Genomic DNA, 21206 nt, shown 5'->3' with positions numbered 1-21206 from the left:
AAAACAGCGTTTTTGCTCCGGACAAAGCTGGTTTGATGCAATGTTACTCAAACTCTTTCAAACATTAAAAAATTGTCAAGTGCATAAATAAAATGCTGTTTGCAATGAAGTAATGCACATCTGAAGGTGTTAGAAGAGTTTTGCATGAAATATTATGTTAGAGTCTCAAAGCTCTGAAAACAGCGTTTCTGCTCCGGAGAAACCTTGTTTGATGCAATGTTACTGAAACTCTGTCAAACATTAAAAAATTGTCAAGTGCATGAATAAAATGCTGTTTGCAATGAAGTAATGCACATCTGAAGGTGTTAGAAGAGATTTGCATGAATTATTATGTTAGAGTCTCAAAGCTCTGAAAACAACGTTTCTGCTCCGGACAAACCTGGTTTAATGCAATGTTACTCAAACTCTGTCAAACATTAAAAGTTTGTCATGTGCATGAATAAAATGCTGTTTGGCATGCAGTAATGCACATCTGAAGGTGTTAGAAGAGTTTTGCATGAATTATTATGTTAGAGTGTCAAAGCTCTGAAAACAGCGTTTCTGCTCCGGACAAACCTGGTTTGATGCAATGTTACTCAAACTCTGTCAAACATTAAAAGTTTGTCATGTGCATGAATAAAATGCTGTTTGGCATGGAGTAATGCACATCTGAAGGTGTTAGAAGAGTTTTGCATGAATTATTATGTTAGAGTCTCAAAGCTCTGAAAACAGCGTTTCTGCTCCGGACAAACCTGGTTTGATGCAATGTTACTCAAACTCTGTCAAACATTAAAAAATTGTCAAGTGCATGAATAAAATGCTGTTTGCGATGCAGTAATGCACATCTGAAGGTGTTAGAAGACTTTTGCATGAATTATTATGTTAGAGTGTCAAAGCTCTGAAAACAGCGTTTCTGCTCCGGACAAACCTGGTTTGATGCAATGTTACTCAAACTCTGTCAAACATTAAAAGTTTGTCATGTGCATGAATAAAATGCTGTTTGGCATGCAGTAATGCACATCTGAAGGTGTTAGAAGAGTTTTGCATGAATTATTATGTTAGAGTCTCAAAGCTCTGAAAACAGCGTTTTTGCTCCGGAAAAACCTGGTTTGATGCAATGTTACTCAAACTCTTTCAAACATTAAAAAATTGTCAAGTGCATGAATAAAATGCTGTTTGCAATGAAGTAATGCACATCTGAAGGTGTTAGAAGAGATTTGCATGAATTATTATGTTAGAGTCTCAAAGCTCTGAAAACAGCGTTTCTGCTCCGGACAAACCTGGTTTGATGCAATGTTACTCAAACTCTGTCAAACATTAAAAGTTTGTCATGTGCATGAATAAAATGCTGTTTGGCATGCAGTAATGCACATCTGAAGGTGTTAGAAGAGTTTTGCATGAATTATTATGTTAGAGTCTCAAAGCTCTGAAAACAGCGTTTTTGCTCCGGACAAACCTGGTTTGATGCAATGTTACTCAAACTCTTTCAAACATTAAAAAATTGTCAAGTGCATGAATAAAATGCTGTTTGCAATGAAGTAATGCACATCTGAAGGTGTTAGAAGAGATTTGCATGAATTATTATGTTAGAGTGTCAAAGCTCTGAAAACAGCGTTTCTGCTCCGGACAAACCTGGTTTGATGCAATGTTACTCAAACTCTGTCAAACATTAAAAGTTTGTCATGTGCATGAATAAAATGCTGTTTGGCATGCAGTAATGTACATCTGAAGGTGTTAGAAGAGTTTTGCATGAATTATTATGTTAGAGTGTCAAAGCTCTGAAAACAGCGTTTCTGCTCCGGACAAACCTGGTTTGATGCAATGTTACTCAAACTCTGTCAAACATTAAAAGTTTGTCATGTGCATGAATAAAATGCTGTTTGGCATGCAGTAATGCACATCTGAAGGTGTTAGAAGAGTTTTGCATGAATTATTATGTTAGAGTCTCAAAGCTCTGAAAACAGCGTTTCTGCTCCGGACAGACCTGGTTTGATGCAATGTTACTCAAACTCTGTCAAACATTAAAAGTTTGTCATGTGCATGAATAAAATGGTGTTTGGCATGCAGTAATGCACATCTGAATGTGTTAGAAGAGTTTTGCATGAATTATTATGTTAGAGTCTCAAAGCTCTGAAAACAGCGTTTCTGCTACGGACAAACCTGGTTTGATGCAATGTTACTGAAACTCCGTCAAACATTAAAAAATTGTCAAGTGCATTAATAAAATGCTGTTTGCAATGAAATAATGCACATCTGAAGGTGTTAGAAGAGATTTGCATGAATTATTATGTTAGACTCTCAAAGCTCTGAAAACAGCGTTTCTGCTCCGGACAAACCTGGTTTGATGCAATGTTACTCAAACTCTGTCAAACATTAAAAGTTTGTCATGTGCATGAATAAAATGCTGTTTGGCATGCAGTAATGCACATCTGAAGGTGTTAGAAGAGTTTTGCATGAATTATTATGTTAGAGTCTCAAAGCTCTGAAAACAGCGTTTCTGCTCCGGACAAACCTGGTTTGATGCAATGTTACTGAAACTCTGTCAAACATTAAAAAATTGTCAAATGCATGAATAAAATGCTGTTTGCAATGCAGTAATGCACATCTGAAGGTGTTAGAAGACTTTTGCATGAATTATTATGTTAGAGTGTCAAAGCTCTGAAAACAGCGTTTCTGCTCCGGACAAACCTGGTTTGATGCAATGTTACTCAAACTCTGTCAAACATTAAAAGTTTGTCATGTGCATGAATAAAATGCTGTTTGGTATGCAGTAATGCACATCTGAAGGTGTTAGAAGAGTTTTGCATGAATTATTATGTTAGAGTGTCAAAGCTCTGAAAACAGCGTTTCTGCTCCGGACAAACCTGGTTTGATGCAATGTTACTCAAACTCTGTCAAACATTAAAAGTTTGTCATGTGCATGAATAAAATGCTGTTTGGCATGCAGTAATGCACATCTGAAGGTGTTAGAAGAGTTTTGCATGAATTATTATGTTAGAGTCTCAAAGCTCTGAAAACAGCGTTTTTGCTCCGGACAAACCTGGTTTGATGCAATGTTACTCAAACTCTTTCAAACATTAAAAAATTGTCAAGTGCATGAATAAAATGCTGTTTGCAATGAAGTAATGCACATCTGAAGGTGTTAGAAGAGATTTGCATTATGTATTATGTTAAAGTCTCAAAGCTCTGAAAACAGCGTTTCTGCTCCGGACAAACCTGGTTTGATGCAATGTTACTCAAACTCTGTCAAACATTAAAAGTTTGTCATGTGCATGAATAAAATGGTGTTTGGCATGCAGTAATGCACATCTGAATGTGTTAGAAGAGTTTTGCATGAATTATTATGTTAGAGTCTCAAAGCTCTGAAAACAGCGTTTCTGCTACGGACAAACCTGGTTTGATGCAATGTTACTCAAACTCTTTCAAACATTAAAAAATTGTCAAGTGCATGAATAAAATGCTGTTTGCAATGAAGTAATGCACATCTGAAGGTGTTAGAAGAGATTTGCATGAATTATTATGTTAGAGTCTCAAAGCTCTGAAAACAGCGTTTCTGCTCCGGACAAACCTGGTTTGATGCAATGTTACTCAAACTCTGTCAAACATTAAAAGTTTGTCATGTGCATGAATAAAATGCTGTTTGGCATGCAGTAATGCACATCTGAAGGTGTTAGAAGAGTTTTGCATGAATTAATATGTTAGAGTCTCAAAGCTCTGAAAACAGCGTTTCTGCTCCGGACAGACCTGGTTTGATGCAATGTTACTCAAACTCTGTCAAACATTAAAAGTTTGTCATGTGCATGAATAAAATGGTGTTTGGCATGCAGTAATGCACATCTGAATGTGTTAGAAGAGTTTTGCATGAATTATTATGTTAGAGTCTCAAAGCTCTGAAAACAGCGTTTCTGCTACGGACAAACCTGGTTTGATGCAATGTTACTGAAACTCCGTCAAACATTAAAAAATTGTCAAGTGCATTAATAAAATGCTGTTTGCAATGAAATAATGCACATCTGAAGGTGTTAGAAGAGATTTGCATGAATTATTATGTTAGACTCTCAAAGCTCTGAAAACAGCGTTTCTGCTCCGGACAAACCTGGTTTGATGCAATGTTACTCAAACTCTGTCAAACATTAAAAGTTTGTCATGTGCATGAATAAAATGCTGTTTGGCATGCAGTAATGCACATGTGAAGGTGTTAGAAGAGTTTTGCATGAATTATTATGTTAGAGTCTCAAAGCTCTGAAAACAGCGTTTCTGCTCCGGACAGACCTGGTTTGATGCAATGTTACTCAAACTCTGTCAAACATTAAAAATTTGTCATGTGCATGAATAAAATGGTGTTTGGCATGCAGTAAAGCACATCTGAATGTGTTAGAAGAGTTTGCATGAATTATTATGTTAGAGTCTCAAAGCTCTGAAAACAGCGTTTCTGCTACGGACAAACCTGGTTTGATGCAATGTTACTGAAACTCTGTCAAACATTAAAAAATTGTCAAGTGCATTAATAAAATGCTGTTTGCAATGAAATAATGCTCATCTGAAGGTGTTAGAAGAGATTTGCATGAATTATTATGTTAGACTCTCAAAGCTCTGAAAACAGCGTTTCTGCTCCGGACAAACCTGGTTTGATGCAATGTTACTCAAACTCTGTCAAACATTAAAAGTTTGTCATGTGCATGAATAAAATGCTGTTTGGCATGCAGTAATGCACATCTGGAGGTGTTAGAAGAGTTTTGCATGAATTATTATGTTAGAGTCTCAAAGCTCTGAAAACAGCGTTTCTGCTCCGGAGAAACCTTGTTTGATGCAATGTTACTGAAACTCTGTCAAACATTAAAAAATTGTCAAGTGCATGAATAAAATGCTGTTTGCAATGAAGTAATGCACATCTGAAGGTGTTAGAAGAGATTTGCATGAATTATTATGTTAGAGTCTCAAAGCTCTGAAAACAACGTTTCTGCTCCGGACAAACCTGGTTTGCTGCAATGTTACTCAAACTCTGTCAAACATTAAAAGTTTGTCATGTGCATGAATAAAATGCTGTTTGGCATGCAGTAATGCACATCTGAAGGTGTTAGAAGAGTTTTGCATGAATTATTATGTTAGAGTGTCAAAGCTCTGAAAACAGCGTTTCTGCTCCGGACAAACCTGGTTTGATGCAATGTTACTCAAACTCTGTCAAACATTAAAAGTTTGTCATGTGCATGAATAAAATGCTGTTTGGCATGCAGTAATGCACATCTGAAGGTGTTAGAAGAGTTTTGCATGAATTATTATGTTAGAGTCTCAAAGCTCTGAAAACAGCGTTTCTGCTCCGGACAAACCTGGTTTGATGCAATGTTACTCAAACTCTGTCAAACATTAAAAAATTGTCAAGTGCATGAATAAAATGCTGTTTGCGATGCAGTAATGCACATCTGAAGGTGTTAGAAGACTTTTGCATGAATTATTATGTTAGAGTGTCAAAGCTCTGAAAACAGCGTTTCTGCTCCGGACAAACCTGGTTTGATGCAATGTTACTCAAACTCTGTCAAACATTAAAAGTTTGTCATGTGCATGAATAAAATGCTGTTTGGCATGCAGTAATGCACATCTGAAGGTGTTAGAAGAGTTTTGCATGAATTATTATGTTAGAGTGTCAAAGCTCTGAAAACAGCGTTTCTGCTCCGGACAAACCTGGTTTGATGCAATGTTACTCAAACTCTGTCAAACATTAAAAGTTTGTCATGTGCATGAATAAAATGCTGTTTGGCATGCAGTAATGCACATCTGAAGGTGTTAGAAGAGTTTTGCATGAATTATTATGTTAGAGTCTCAAAGCTCTGAAAACAGCGTTTTTGCTCCGGACAAACCTGGTTTGATGCAATGTTACTCAAACTCTTTCAAACATTAAAAAATTGTCAAGTGCATTAATAAAATGCTGTTTGCAATGAAATAATGCACATCTGAAGGTGTTAGAAGAGATTTGCATGAATTATTATGTTAGACTCTCAAAGCTCTGAAAACAGCGTTTCTGCTCCGGACAAACCTGGTTTGATGCAATGTTACTCAAACTCTGTCAAACATTAAAAGTTTGTCATGTGCATGAATAAAATGCTGTTTGGCATGCAGTAATGCACATCTGGAGGTGTTAGAAGAGTTTTGCATGAATTATTATGTTAGAGTCTCAAAGCTCTGAAAACAGCGTTTCTGCTCCGGAGAAACCTTGTTTTATGCAATGTTACTGAAACTCTGTCAAACATTAAAAAATTGTCAAGTGCATGAATAAAATGCTGTTTGCAATGAAGTAATGCACATCTGAAGGTGTTAGAAGAGATTTGCATGAATTATTATGTTAGAGTCTCAAAGCTCTGAAAACAACGTTTCTGCTCCGGACAAACCTGGTTTGATGCAATGTTACTCAAACTCTGTCAAACATTAAAAGTTTGTCATGTGCATGAATAAAATGCTGTTTGGCATGCAGTAATGCACATCTGAAGGTGTTAGAAGAGTTTTGCATGAATTATTATGTTAGAGTGTCAAAGCTCTGAAAACAGCGTTTCTGCTCCGGACAAACCTGGTTTGATGCAATGTTACTCAAACTCTGTCAAACATTAAAAGTTTGTCATGTGCATGAATAAAATGCTGTTTGGCATGCAGTAATGCACATCTGAAGGTGTTAGAAGAGTTTTGCATGAATTATTATGTTAGAGTCTCAAAGCTCTGAAAACAGCGTTTCTGCTCCGGACAAACCTGGTTTGATGCAATGTTACTCAAACTCTGTCAAACATTAAAAAATTGTCAAGTGCATGAATAAAATGCTGTTTGCGATGCAGTAATGCACATCTGAAGGTGTTAGAAGACTTTTGCATGAATTATTATGTTAGAGTGTCAAAGCTCTGAAAACAGCGTTTCTGCTCCGGACAAACCTGGTTTGATGCAATGTTACTCAAACTCTGTCAAACATTAAAAGTTTGTCATGTGCATGAATAAAATGCTGTTTGGCATGCAGTAATGCACATCTGAAGGTGTTAGAAGAGTTTTGCATGAATTATTATGTTAGAGTGTCAAAGCTCTGAAAACAGCGTTTCTGCTCCGGACAAACCTGGTTTGATGCAATGTTACTCAAACTCTGTCAAACATTAAAAGTTTGTCATGTGCATGAATAAAATGCTGTTTGGCATGCAGTAATGCACATCTGAAGGTGTTAGAAGAGTTTTGCATGAATTATTATGTTAGAGTGTCAAAGCTCTGAAAACAGCGTTTCTGCTCCGGACAAACCTGGTTTGATGCAATGTTACTCAAACTCTGTCAAACATTAAAAGTTTGTCATGTGCATGAATAAAATGCTGTTTGGCATGCAGTAATGCACATCTGAAGGTGTTAGAAGAGTTTTGCATGAATTATTATGTTAGAGTCTCAAAGCTCTGAAAACAGCGTTTCTGCTCCGGACAAACCTGGTTTGATGCAATGTTACTCAAACTCTGTCAAACATTAAAAAATTGTCAAGTGCATGAATAAAATGCTGTTTGCGATGCAGTAATGCACATCTGAAGGTGTTAGAAGACTTTTGCATGAATTATTATGTTAGAGTGTCAAAGCTCTGAAAACAGCGTTTCTGCTCCGGACAAACCTGGTTTGATGCAATGTTACTCAAACTCTGTCAAACATTAAAAGTTTGTCATGTGCATGAATAAAATGCTGTTTGGCATGCAGTAATGCACATCTGAAGGTGTTAGAAGAGTTTTGCATGAATTATTATGTTAGAGTCTCAAAGCTCTGAAAACAGCGTTTTTGCTCCGGACAAACCTGGTTTGATGCAATGTTACTCAAACTCTTTCAAACATTAAAAAATTGTCAAGTGCATGAATAAAATGCTGTTTGCAATGAAGTAATGCACATCTGAAGGTGTTAGAAGAGATTTGCATGAATTATTATGTTAGAGTCTCAAAGCTCTGAAAACAGCGTTTCTGCTCCGGACAAACCTGGTTTGATGCAATGTTACTCAAACTCTGTCAAACATTAAAAGTTTGTCATGTGCATGAATAAAATGCTGTTTGGCATGCAGTAATGCACATCTGAAGGTGTTAGAAGAGTTTTGCATGAATTATTATGTTAGAGTCTCAAAGCTCTGAAAACAGCGTTTCTGCTCCGGACAGACCTGGTTTGATGCAATGTTACTCAAACTCTGTCAAACATTAAAAGTTTGTCATGTGCATGAATAAAATGGTGTTTGGCATGCAGTAATGCACATCTGAATGTGTTAGAAGAGTTTTGCATGAATTATTATGTTAGAGTCTCAAAGCTCTGAAAACAGCGTTTCTGCTCCGGACAAACCTGGTTTGATGCAATGTTACTGAAACTCTGTCAAACATTAAAAAATTGTCAAATGCATGAATAAAATGCTGTTTGCAATGCAGTAATGCACATCTGAAGGTGTTAGAAGACTTTTGCATGAATTATTATGTTAGAGTGTCAAAGCTCTGAAAACAGCGTTTCTGCTCCGGACAAACCTGGTTTGATGCAATGTTACTCAAACTCTGTCAAACATTAAAAGTTTGTCATGTGCATGAATAAAATGGTGTTTGGCATGCAGTAATGCACATCTGAATGTGTTAGAAGAGTTTTGCATGAATTATTATGTTAGAGTCTCAAAGCTCTGAAAACAGCGTTTCTGCTACGGACAAACCTGGTTTGATGCAATGTTACTGAAACTCTGTCAAACATTAAAAAATTGTCAAGTGCATTAATAAAATGCTGTTTGCAATGAAATAATGCACATCTGAAGGTGTTAGAAGAGATTTGCATGAATTATTATGTTAGACTCTCAAAGCTCTGAAAACAGCGTTTCTGCTCCGGACAAACCTGGTTTGATGCAATGTTACTCAAACTCTGTCAAACATTAAAAGTTTGTCATGTGCATGAATAAAATGCTGTTTGGCATGCAGTAATGCACATCTGAAGGTGTTAGAAGAGTTTTGCATGAATTATTATGTTAGAGTCTCAAAGCTCTGAAAACAGCGTTTTTGCTCCGGACAAACCTGGTTTGATGCAATGTTACTCAAACTCTTTCAAACATTAAAAAATTGTCAAGTGCATGAATAAAATGCTGTTTGCAATGAAGTAATGCACATCTGAAGGTGTTAGAAGAGATTTGCATGAATTATTATGTTAGAGTCTCAAAGCTCTGAAAACAGCGTTTCTGCTCCGGACAAACCTGGTTTGATGCAATGTTACTCAAACTCTGTCAAACATTAAAAGTTTGTCATGTGCATGAATAAAATGGTGTTTGGCATGCAGTAATGCACATCTGAATGTGTTAGAAGAGTTTTGCATGAATTATTATGTTAGAGTCTCAAAGCTCTGAAAACAGCGTTTCTGCTACGGACAAACCTGGTTTGATGCAATGTTACTCAAACTCTTTCAAACATTAAAAAATTGTCAAGTGCATGAATAAAATGCTGTTTGCAATGAAGTAATGCACATCTGAAGGTGTTAGAAGAGATTTGCATGAATTATTATGTTAGAGTCTCAAAGCTCTGAAAACAGCGTTTCTGCTCCGGACAAACCTGGTTTGATGCAATGTTACTCAAACTCTGTCAAACATTAAAAGTTTGTCATGTGCATGAATAAAATGCTGTTTGGCATGCAGTAATGCACATCTGAAGGTGTTAGAAGAGTTTTGCATGAATTATTATGTTAGAGTCTCAAAGCTCTGAAAACAGCGTTTCTGCTCCGGACAGACCTGGTTTGATGCAATGTTACTCAAACTCTGTCAAACATTAAAAGTTTGTCATGTGCATGAATAAAATGGTGTTTGGCATGCAGTAATGCACATCTGAATGTGTTAGAAGAGTTTTGCATGAATTATTATGTTAGAGTCTCAAAGCTCTGAAAACAGCGTTTCTGCTACGGACAAACCTGGTTTGATGCAATGTTACTGAAACTCCGTCAAACATTAAAAAATTGTCAAGTGCATTAATAAAATGCTGTTTGCAATGAAATAATGCACATCTGAAGGTGTTAGAAGAGATTTGCATGAATTATTATGTTAGACTCTCAAAGCTCTGAAAACAGCGTTTCTGCTCCGGACAAACCTGGTTTGATGCAATGTTACTCAAACTCTGTCAAACATTAAAAGTTTGTCATGTGCATGAATAAAATGCTGTTTGGCATGCAGTAATGCACATCTGGAGGTGTTAGAAGAGTTTTGCATGAATTATTATGTTAGAGTCTCAAAGCTCTGAAAACAGCGTTTCTGCTCCGGAGAAACCTTGTTTGATGCAATGTTACTGAAACTCTGTCAAACATTAAAAAATTGTCAAGTGCATGAATAAAATGCTGTTTGCAATGAAGTAATGCACATCTGAAGGTGTTAGAAGAGATTTGCATGAATTATTATGTTAGAGTCTCAAAGCTCTGAAAACAACGTTTCTGCTCCGGACAAACCTGGTTTGATGCAATGTTACTCAAACTCTGTCAAACATTAAAAGTTTGTCATGTGCATGAATAAAATGATGTTTGGCATGCAGTAATGCACATCTGAAGGTGTTAGAAGAGTTTTGCATGAATTATTATGTTAGAGTGTCAAAGCTCTGAAAACAGCGTTTCTGCTCCGGACAAACCTGGTTTGATGCAATGTTACTCAAACTCTGTCAAACATTAAAAGTTTGTCATGTGCATGAATAAAATGCTGTTTGGCATGCAGTAATGCACATCTGAAGGTGTTAGAAGAGTTTTGCATGAATTATTATGTTAGAGTCTCAAAGCTCTGAAAACAGCGTTTCTGCTCCGGACAAACCTGGTTTGATGCAATGTTACTCAAACTCTGTCAAACATTAAAAAATTGTCAAGTGCATGAATAAAATGCTGTTTGCGATGCAGTAATGCACATCTGAAGGTGTTAGAAGACTTTTGCATGAATTATTATGTTAGAGTGTCAAAGCTCTGAAAACAGCGTTTCTGCTCCGGACAAACCTGGTTTGATGCAATGTTACTCAAACTCTGTCAAACATTAAAAGTTTGTCATGTGCATGAATAAAATGCTGTTTGGCATGCAGTAATGCACATCTGAAGGTGTTAGAAGAGTTTTGCATGAATTATTATGTTAGAGTCTCAAAGCTCTGAAAACAGCGTTTTTGCTCCGGACAAACCTGGTTTGATGCAATGTTACTCAAACTCTTTCAAACATTAAAAAATTGTCAAGTGCATGAATAAAATGCTGTTTGCAATGAAGTAATGCACATCTGAAGGTGTTAGAAGAGATTTGCATGAATTATTATGTTAGAGTCTCAAAGCTCTGAAAACAGCGTTTCTGCTCCGGACAAACCTGGTTTGATGCAATGTTACTCAAACTCTGTCAAACATTAAAAGTTTGTCATGTGCATGAATAAAATGCTGTTTGGCATGCAGTAATGCACATCTGAAGGTGTTAGAAGAGTTTTGCATGAATTATTATGTTAGAGTCTCAAAGCTCTGAAAACAGCGTTTCTGCTCCGGACAGACCTGGTTTGATGCAATGTTACCCAAACTCTGTCAAACATTAAAAGTTTGTCATGTGCATGAATAAAATGGTGTTTGGCATGCAGTAATGCACATCTGAATGTGTTAGAAGAGTTTTGCATGAATTATTATGTTAGAGTCTCAAAGCTCTGAAAACAGCGTTTCTGCTCCGGACAAACCTGGTTTGATGCAATGTTACTGAAACTCTGTCAAACATTAAAAAATTGTCAAATGCATGAATAAAATGCTGTTTGCAATGCAGTAATGCACATCTGAAGGTGTTAGAAGACTTTTGCATGAATTATTATGTTAGAGTGTCAAAGCTCTGAAAACAGCGTTTCTGCTCCGGACAAACCTGGTTTGATGCAATGTTACTCAAACTCTGTCAAACATTAAAAGTTTGTCATGTGCATGAATAAAATGGTGTTTGGCATGCAGTAATGCACATCTGAATGTGTTAGAAGAGTTTTGCATGAATTATTATGTTAGAGTCTCAAAGCTCTGAAAACAGCGTTTCTGCTACGGACAAACCTGGTTTGATGCAATGTTACTGAAACTCTGTCAAACATTAAAAAATTGTCAAGTGCATTAATAAAATGCTGTTTGCAATGAAATAATGCACATCTGAAGGTGTTAGAAGAGATTTGCATGAATTATTATGTTAGACTCTCAAAGCTCTGAAAACAGCGTTTCTGCTCCGGACAAACCTGGTTTGATGCAATGTTACTCAAACTCTGTCAAACATTAAAAGTTTGTCATGTGCATGAATAAAATGCTGTTTGGCATGCAGTAATGCACATCTGAAGGTGTTAGAAGAGTTTTGCATGAATTATTATGTTAGAGTCTCAAAGCTCTGAAAACAGCGTTTTTGCTCCGGACAAACCTGGTTTGATGCAATGTTACTCAAACTCTGTCAAACATTAAAAGTTTGTCATGTGCATGAATAAAATGCTGTTTGGCATGCAGTAATGCACATCTGAAGGTGTTAGAAGAGTTTTGCATGAATTATTATGTTAGAGTCTCAAAGCTCTGAAAACAGCGTTTCTGCTCCGGACAGACCTGGTTTGATGCAATGTTACTCAAACTCTGTCAAACATTAAAAGTTTGTCATGTGCATGAATAAAATGGTGTTTGGCATGCAGTAATGCACATCTGAATGTGTTAGAAGAGTTTTGCATGAATTATTATGTTAGAGTCTCAAAGCTCTGAAAACAGCGTTTCTGCTACGGACAAACCTGGTTTGATGCAATGTTACTGAAACTCCGTCAAACATTAAAAAATTGTCAAGTGCATTAATAAAATGCTGTTTGCAATGAAATAATGCACATCTGAAGGTGTTAGAAGAGATTTGCATGAATTATTATGTTAGACTCTCAAAGCTCTGAAAACAGCGTTTCTGCTCCGGACAAACCTGGTTTGATGCAATGTTACTCAAACTCTGTCAAACATTAAAAGTTTGTCATGTGCATGAATAAAATGCTGTTTGGCATGCAGTAATGCACATCTGGAGGTGTTAGAAGAGTTTTGCATGAATTATTATGTTAGAGTCTCAAAGCTCTGAAAACAGCGTTTCTGCTCCGGAGAAACCTTGTTTGATGCAATGTTACTGAAACTCTGTCAAACATTAAAAAATTGTCAAGTGCATGAATAAAATGCTGTTTGCAATGAAGTAATGCACATCTGAAGGTGTTAGAAGAGATTTGCATGAATTATTATGTTAGAGTCTCAAAGCTCTGAAAACAACGTTTCTGCTCCGGACAAACCTGGTTTGATGCAATGTTACTCAAACTCTGTCAAACATTAAAAGTTTGTCATGTGCATGAATAAAATGCTGTTTGGCATGCAGTAATGCACATCTGAAGGTGTTAGAAGAGTTTTGCATGAATTATTATGTTAGAGTGTCAAAGCTCTGAAAACAGCGTTTCTGCTCCGGACAAACCTGGTTTGATGCAATGTTACTCAAACTCTGTCAAACATTAAAAGTTTGTCATGTGCATGAATAAAATGCTGTTTGGCATGCAGTAATGCACATCTGAAGGTGTTAGAAGAGTTTTGCATGAATTATTATGTTAGAGTCTCAAAGCTCTGAAAACAGCGTTTCTGCTCCGGACAAACCTGGTTTGATGCAATGTTACTGAAACTCTGTCAAACATTAAAAAATTGTCAAATGCATGAATAAAATGCTGTTTGCAATGCAGTAATGCACATCTGAAGGTGTTAGAAGACTTTTGCATGAATTATTATGTTGGAGTGTCAAAGCTCTGAAAACAGCGTTTCTGCTCCGGACAAACCTGGTTTGATGCAATGTTACTCAAACTCTGTCAAACATTAAAAGTTTGTCATGTGCATGAATAAAATGGTGTTTGGCATGCAGTAATGCACATCTGAATGTGTTAGAAGAGTTTTGCATGAATTATTATGTTAGAGTCTCAAAGCTCTGAAAACAGCGTTTCTGCTACGGACAAACCTGGTTTGATGCAATGTTACTGAAACTCTGTCAAACATTAAAAAATTGTCAAGTGCATTAATAAAATGCTGTTTGCAATGAAATAATGCACATCTGAAGGTGTTAGAAGAGATTTGCATGAATTATTTTGTTAGACTCTCAAAGCTCTGAAAACAGCGTTTCTGCTCCGGACAAACCTGGTTTGATGCAATGTTACTCAAACTCTGTCAAACATTAAAAGTTTGTCATGTGCATGAATAAAATGCTGTTTGGCATGCAGTAATGCACATCTGAAGGTGTTAGAAGAGTTTTGCATGAATTATTATGTTAGAGTCTCAAAGCTCTGAAAACAGCGTTTCTGCTCCGGACAAACCTGGTTTGATGCAATGTTACTCAAACTCTGTCAAACATTAAAAAATTGTCAAGTGCATGAATAAAATGCTGTTTGCGATGCAGTAATGCACATCTGAAGGTGTTAGAAGACTTTTGCATGAATTATTATGTTAGAGTGTCAAAGCTCTGAAAACAGCGTTTCTGCTCCGGACAAACCTGGTTTGATGCAATGTTACTCAAACTCTGTCAAACATTAAAAGTTTGTCATGTGCATGAATAAAATGCTGTTTGGCATGCAGTAATGCACATCTGAAGGTGTTAGAAGAGTTTTGCATGAATTATTATGTTAGAGTCTCAAAGCTCTGAAAACAGCGTTTTTGCTCCGGACAAACCTGGTTTGATGCAATGTTACTCAAACTCTTTCAAACATTAAAAAATTGTCAAGTGCATGAATAAAATGCTGTTTGCAATGAAGTAATGCACATCTGAAGGTGTTAGAAGAGATTTGCATGAATTATTATGTTAGAGTCTCAAAGCTCTGAAAACAGCGTTTCTGCTCCGGACAAACCTGGTTTGATGCAATGTTACTCAAACTCTGTCAAACATTAAAAGTTTGTCATGTGCATGAATAAAATGCTGTTTGGCATGCAGTAATGCACATCTGAAGGTGTTAGAAGAGTTTTGCATGAATTATTATGTTAGAGTCTCAAAGCTCTGAAAACAGCGTTTCTGCTCCGGACAGACCTGGTTTGATGCAATGTTACTCAAACTCTGTCAAACATTAAAAAATTGTCAAGTGCATGAATAAAATGCTGTTTGCAATGAAGTAATGCACATCTGAAGGTGTTAGAAGAGATTTGCATGAATTATTATGTTAGAGTGTCAAAGCTCTGAAAACAGCGTTTCTGCTCCGGACAAACCTGGTTTGATGCAATGTTACTCAAACTCTGTCAAACATTAAAAGTTTGTCATGTGCATGAATAAAATGCTGTTTGGCATGCAGTAATGTACATCTGAAGGTGTTAGAAGAGTTTTGCATGAATTATTATGTTAGAGTGTCAAAGCTCTGAAAACAGCGTTTCTGCTCCGGACAAACCTGGTTTGATGCAATGTTACTCAAACTCTGTCAAACATTAAAAGTTTGTCATGTGCATGAATAAAATGCTGTTTGGCATGCAGTAATGCACATCTGAAGGTGTTAGAAGAGTTTTGCATGAATTATTATGTTAGAGTCTCAAAGCTCTGAAAACAGCGTTTCTGCTCCGGACAAACCTGGTTTGATGCAATGTTACTCAAACTCTGTCAAACATTAAAAAATTGTCAAGTGCATGAATAAAATGCTGTTTGCGATGCAGTAATGCACATCTGAAGGTGTTAGAAGAGTTTTTCATAAATTATTATGTTAGAGTCTCAAAGCTCTGAAAACAGCGTTTCTGCTCCAGACAAACCTGGTTTGATGCAATGTTACTCAAACTCTGTCAAACATTAAAAGTTTGTCATGTGCATGAATAAAATGCTGTTTGGCATGCAGTAATGCACATCTGAAGGTGTTAGAAGAGTTTTGCATGAATTATTATGTTAGAGTCTCAAAGCTCTGAAAACAGCGTTTTTGCTCCGGACAAACCTGGTTTGATGCAATGTTACTCAAACTCTTTCAAACATTAAAAAATTGTCAAGTGCATGAATAAAATGCTGTTTGCAATGAAATAATGCACATCTGAAGGTGTTAGAAGAGTTTTGCATGAATTATTATGTTAGAATCTCAACGCTCTGAAAACAGCGTTTCTGCTCCGGACAAACCTGGTTTGATGCAATGTTACTGAAACTCTGTCAAACATTAAAAAATTGTCAAGTGCATGAATAAAATGCTGTTTGGCATGCAGTAATGCACATCTGAAGGTGTTAGAAGAGTTTTGCATGAATTTAATATGTTAGAGTCTCAAAGCTCTGAAAACAGCGTTTCTGCTCCGGACAAACCTGGTTTGATGCAATGTTACTGAAACTCTGTCAAACATTAAAAAATTGTCAAATGCATGAATAAAATGCTGTTTGCAATGCAGTAATGCACATCTGAAGGTGTTAGAAGACTTTTGCATGAATTATTATGTTAGAGTGTCAAAGCTCTGAAAACAGCGTTTCTGCTCCGGACAAACCTGGTTTGATGCAATGTTACTCAAACTCTGTCAAACATTAAAAGTTTGTCATGTGCATGAATAAAATGCTGTTTGGCATGCAGTAATGCACATCTGAAGGTGTTAGAAAAGTTTTGCATGAATTATTATGTTAGAGTCTCAAAGCTCTGAAAACAGCGTTTTTGCTCCGGACAAACCTGGTTTGATGCAATGTTACTCAAACTCTTTCAAACATTAAAAAATTGTCAAGTGCATGAATAAAATGCTGTTTGCAATGAAGTAATGCACATCTGAAGGTGTTAGAAGAGATTTGCATGAATTATTATGTTAGAGTCTCAAAGCTCTGAAAACAGCGTTTCTGCTCCGGACAAACCTGGTTTGATGCAATGTTACTCAAACTCTGTCAAACATTAAAAGTTTGTCATGTGCATGAATAAAATGGTGTTTGGCATGCAGTAATGCACATCTGAATGTGTTAGAAGAGTTTTGCATGAATTATTATGTTAGAGTCTCAAAGCTCTGAAAACAGCGTTTCTGCTACGGACAAACCTGGTTTGATGCAATGTTACTCAAACTCTTTCAAACATTAAAAAATTGTCAAGTGCATGAATAAAATGCTGTTTGCAATGAAGTAATGCACATCTGAAGGTGTTAGAAGAGATTTGCATGAATTATTATGTTAGAGTCTCAAAGCTCTGAAAACAGCGTTTCTGCTCCGGACAAACCTGGTTTGATGCAATGTTACTCAAACTCTGTCAAACATTAAAAGTTTGTCATGTGCATGAATAAAATGCTGTTTGGCATGCAGTAATGCACATCTGAAGGTGTTAGAAGAGTTTTGCATGAATTATTATGTTAGAGTCTCAAAGCTCTGAAAACAGCGTTTCTGCTCCGGACAGACCTGGGTTTGATGCAATGTTACTCAAACTCTGTCAAACATTAAAAGTTTATCATGTGCATGAATAAAATGGTGTTTGGCATGCAGTAATGCACATCTGAATGTGTTAGAAGAGTTTTGCATGAATTATTATGTTAGAGTCTCAAAGCTCTGAAAACAGCGTTTCTGCTACGGACAAACCTGGTTTGATGCAATGTTACTGAAACTCCGTCAAACATTAAAAAATTGTCAAGTGCATTAATAAAATGCTGTTTGCAATGAAATAATGCACATCTGAAGGTGTTAGAAGAGATTTGCATGAATTATTATGTTAGACTCTCAAAGCTCTGAAAACAGCGTTTCTGCTCCGGACAAACCTGGTTTGATGCAATGTTACTCAAACTCTGTCAAACATTAAAAGTTTGTCATGTGCATGAATAAAATGCTGTTTGGCATGCAGTAATGCACATCTGAAGGTGTTAGAAGAGTTTTGCATGAATTATTATGTTAGAGTCTCAAAGCTCTGAAAACAGCGTTTCTGCTCCGGACAAACCTGGTTTAATGCAATGTTACTGAAACTCTGTCAAACATTAAAAAATTGTCAAATGCATGAATAAAATGCTGTTTGCAATGCAGTAATGCACATCTGAAGGTGTTAGAAGAGTTTTGCATGAATTATTATGTTAGAGTGTCAAAGCTCTGAAAACAGCGTTTCTGCTCCTTACAAGCCTGGTTTGATGCAATGTTACTCAAACTCTGTCAAACATTAAAAGTTTGTCATGTGCATGAATAAAATGCTGTTTGGCATGCAGTAATGCACATCTGAAGGTGTTAGAAGAGTTTTGCATGAATTATTATGTTAGAGTCTCAAAGCTCTGAAAACAGCGTTTTTGCTCCGGACAAAGCTGGTTTGATGCAATGTTACTCAAACTCTTTCAAACATTAAAAAATTGTCAAGTGCATGAATAAAATGCTGTTTGCAATGAAGTAATGCACATCTGAAGGTGTTAGAAGAGTTTTGCATGAAATATTATGTTAGAGTCTCAAAGCTCTGAAAACAGCGTTTCTGCTCCGGAGAAACCTTGTTTGATGCAATGTTACTGAAACTCTGTCAAACATTAAAAAATTGTCAAGTGCATGAATAAAATGCTGTTTGCAATGAAGTAATGCACATCTGAAGGTGTTAGAAGAGATTTGCATGAATTATTATGTTAGAGTCTCAAAGCTCTGAAAACAACGTTTCTGCTCCGGACAAACCTGGTTTAATGCAATGTTACTCAAGCTCTGTCAAACATTAAAAGTTTGTCATGTGCATGAATAAAATGCTGTTTGGCATGCAGTAATGCACATCTGAAGGTGTTAGAAGAGTTTTGCATGAATTATTATGTTAGAGTCTCAAAGCTCTATAAACAGCGTTTTTGCTCCGGACAAAGCTGGTTTGATGCAATGTTACTCAAACTCTTTCAAACATTAAAAAATTGTCAAGTGCATGAATAAAATGCTGTTTGCAATGAAGTAATGCACATCTGAAGGTGTTAGAAGAGATTTGCATGAATTATTATGTTAGAATCTCAAAGCTCTGAAAACAGCGTTTCTGCTCCGGACAAACCTGCTTTGATGCAATGTTACTGAAACTCTGTCAAACATTAAAAAATTGTCAAGTGCATGAATAAAATGCTGTTTGGCATGCAGTAATGCACATCTGAAGGTGTTAGAAGAGTTTTGCATGAATTTAATATGTTAGAGTCTCAAAGCTCTGAAAACAGCGTTTCTGCTCCGGACAAACCTGGTTTGATGCAATGTTACTGAAACTCTGTCAAACATTAAAAAATTGTCAAATGCATGAATAAAATGCTGTTTGCAATGCAATAATGCACATCTGAAGGTGTTAGAAGACTTTTGCATGAATTATTATGTTAGAGTGTCAAAGCTCTGAAAACAGCGTTTCTGCTCCGGACAAACCTGGTTTGATGCAATGTTACTCAAACTCTGTCAAACATTAAAAGTTTGTCATGTGCATGAATAAAATGCTGTTTGGTATGCAGTAATGCACATCTGAAGGTGTTAGAAGAGTTTTGCATGAATTATTATGTTAGAGTGTCAAAGCTCTGAAAACAGCGTTTCTGCTCCGGACAAACCTGGTTTGATGCAATGTTACTCAAACTCTGTCAAACATTAAAAGTTTGTCATGTGCATGAATAAAATGCTGTTTGGCATGCAGTAATGCACATCTGAAGGTGTTAGAAGAGTTTTGCATGAATTATTATGTTAGAGTCTCAAAGCTCTGAAAACAGCGTTTTTGCTCCGGACAAACCTGGTTTGATGCAATGTTACTCAAACTCTTTCAAACATTAAAAAATTGTCAAGTGCATGAATAAAATGCTGTTTGCAATGAAGTAATGCACATCTGAAGGTGTTAGAAGAGATTTGCATGAATTATTATGTTAGAGTCTCAAAGCTCTGAAAACAGCGTTTCTGCTCCGGACAAACCTGGTTTGATGCAATGTTACTCAAACTCTGTCAAACATTAAAAGTTTGTCATGTGCATGAATAAAATGGTGTTTGGCATGCAGTAATGCACATCTGAATGTGTTAGAAGAGTTTTGCATGAATTATTATGTTAGAGTCTCAAAGCTCTGAAAACAGCGTTTCTGCTACGGACAAACCTGGTTTGATGCAATGTTACTCAAACTCTTTCAAACATTAAAAAATTGTCAAGTGCATGAATAAAATGCTGTTTGCAATGAAGTAATGCACATCTGAAGGTGTTAGAAGAGATTTGCATGAATTATTATGTTAGAGTCTCAAAGCTCTGAAAACAGCGTTTCTGCTCCGGACAAACCTGGTTTGATGCAATGTTACTCAAACTCTGTCAAACATTAAAAGTTTGTCATGTGCATGAATAAAATGCTGTTTGGCATGCAGTAATGCACATCTGAAGGTGTTAGAAGAGTTTTGCATGAATTATTATGTTAGAGTCTCAAAGCTCTGAAAACAGCGTTTCTGCTCCGGACAGACCTGGTTTGATGCAATGTTACTCAAACTCTGTCAAACATTAAAAGTTTGTCATGTGCATGAATAAAATGGTGTTTGGCATGCAGTAATGCACATCTGAATGTGTTAGAAGAGTTTTGCATGAATTATTATGTTAGAGTCTCAAAGCTCTGAAAACAGCGTTTCTGCTACGGACAAACCTGGTTTGATGCAATGTTACTGAAACTCCGTCAAACATTAAAAAATTGTCAAGTGCATTAATAAAATGCTGTTTGCAATGAAATAATGCACATCTGAAGGTGTTAGAAGAGATTTGCATGAATTATTATGTTAGACTCTCAAAGCTCTGAAAACAGCGTTTCTGCTCCGGACAAACCTGGTTTGATGCAATGTTACTCAAACTCTGTCAAACATTAAAAGTTTGTCATGTGCATGAATAAAATGCTGTTTGGCATGCAGTAATGCACATCTGAAGGTGTTAGAAGAGTTTTGCATGAATTATTATGTTAGAGTCTCAAAGCTCTGAAAACAGCGTTTTTGCTCCGGACAAAGCTGGTTTGATGCAATGTTACTCAAACTCTTTCAAACATTAAAAAATTGTCAAATGCATGAATAAAATGCTGTTTGCAATGAAGTAATGCACATCTGAAGGTGTTAGAAGAGATTTGCATGAATTATTATGTTAGAGTCTCAAAGCTCTGAAAACAGCGTTTCTGCTCCGGACAAACCTGGTTTGATGCAATGTTACTCAAACTCTGTCAAACATTAAAAGTTTGTCATGTGCATGAATAAAATGTTGTTTGGCATGCAGTAATGCACATCTGAAGGTGTTAGAAGAGTTTTGCATGAATTATTATGTTAGAGTCTCAAAGCTCTGAAAACAGCGTTTCTGCTCCGGACAGACCTGGTTTGATGCAATGTTACTCAAACTCTGTCAAACATTAAAAGTTTGTCATGTGCA

The sequence above is a fragment of the Garra rufa genome, unplaced genomic scaffold (genome assembly GCF_049309525.1).
Source record: "Garra rufa unplaced genomic scaffold, GarRuf1.0 hap1_unplaced_001, whole genome shotgun sequence".
In the NCBI taxonomy this organism is placed as follows: Eukaryota; Metazoa; Chordata; class Actinopteri; order Cypriniformes; family Cyprinidae; genus Garra; species Garra rufa.
Note: the sequence above shows the minus strand (reverse complement) of the source record.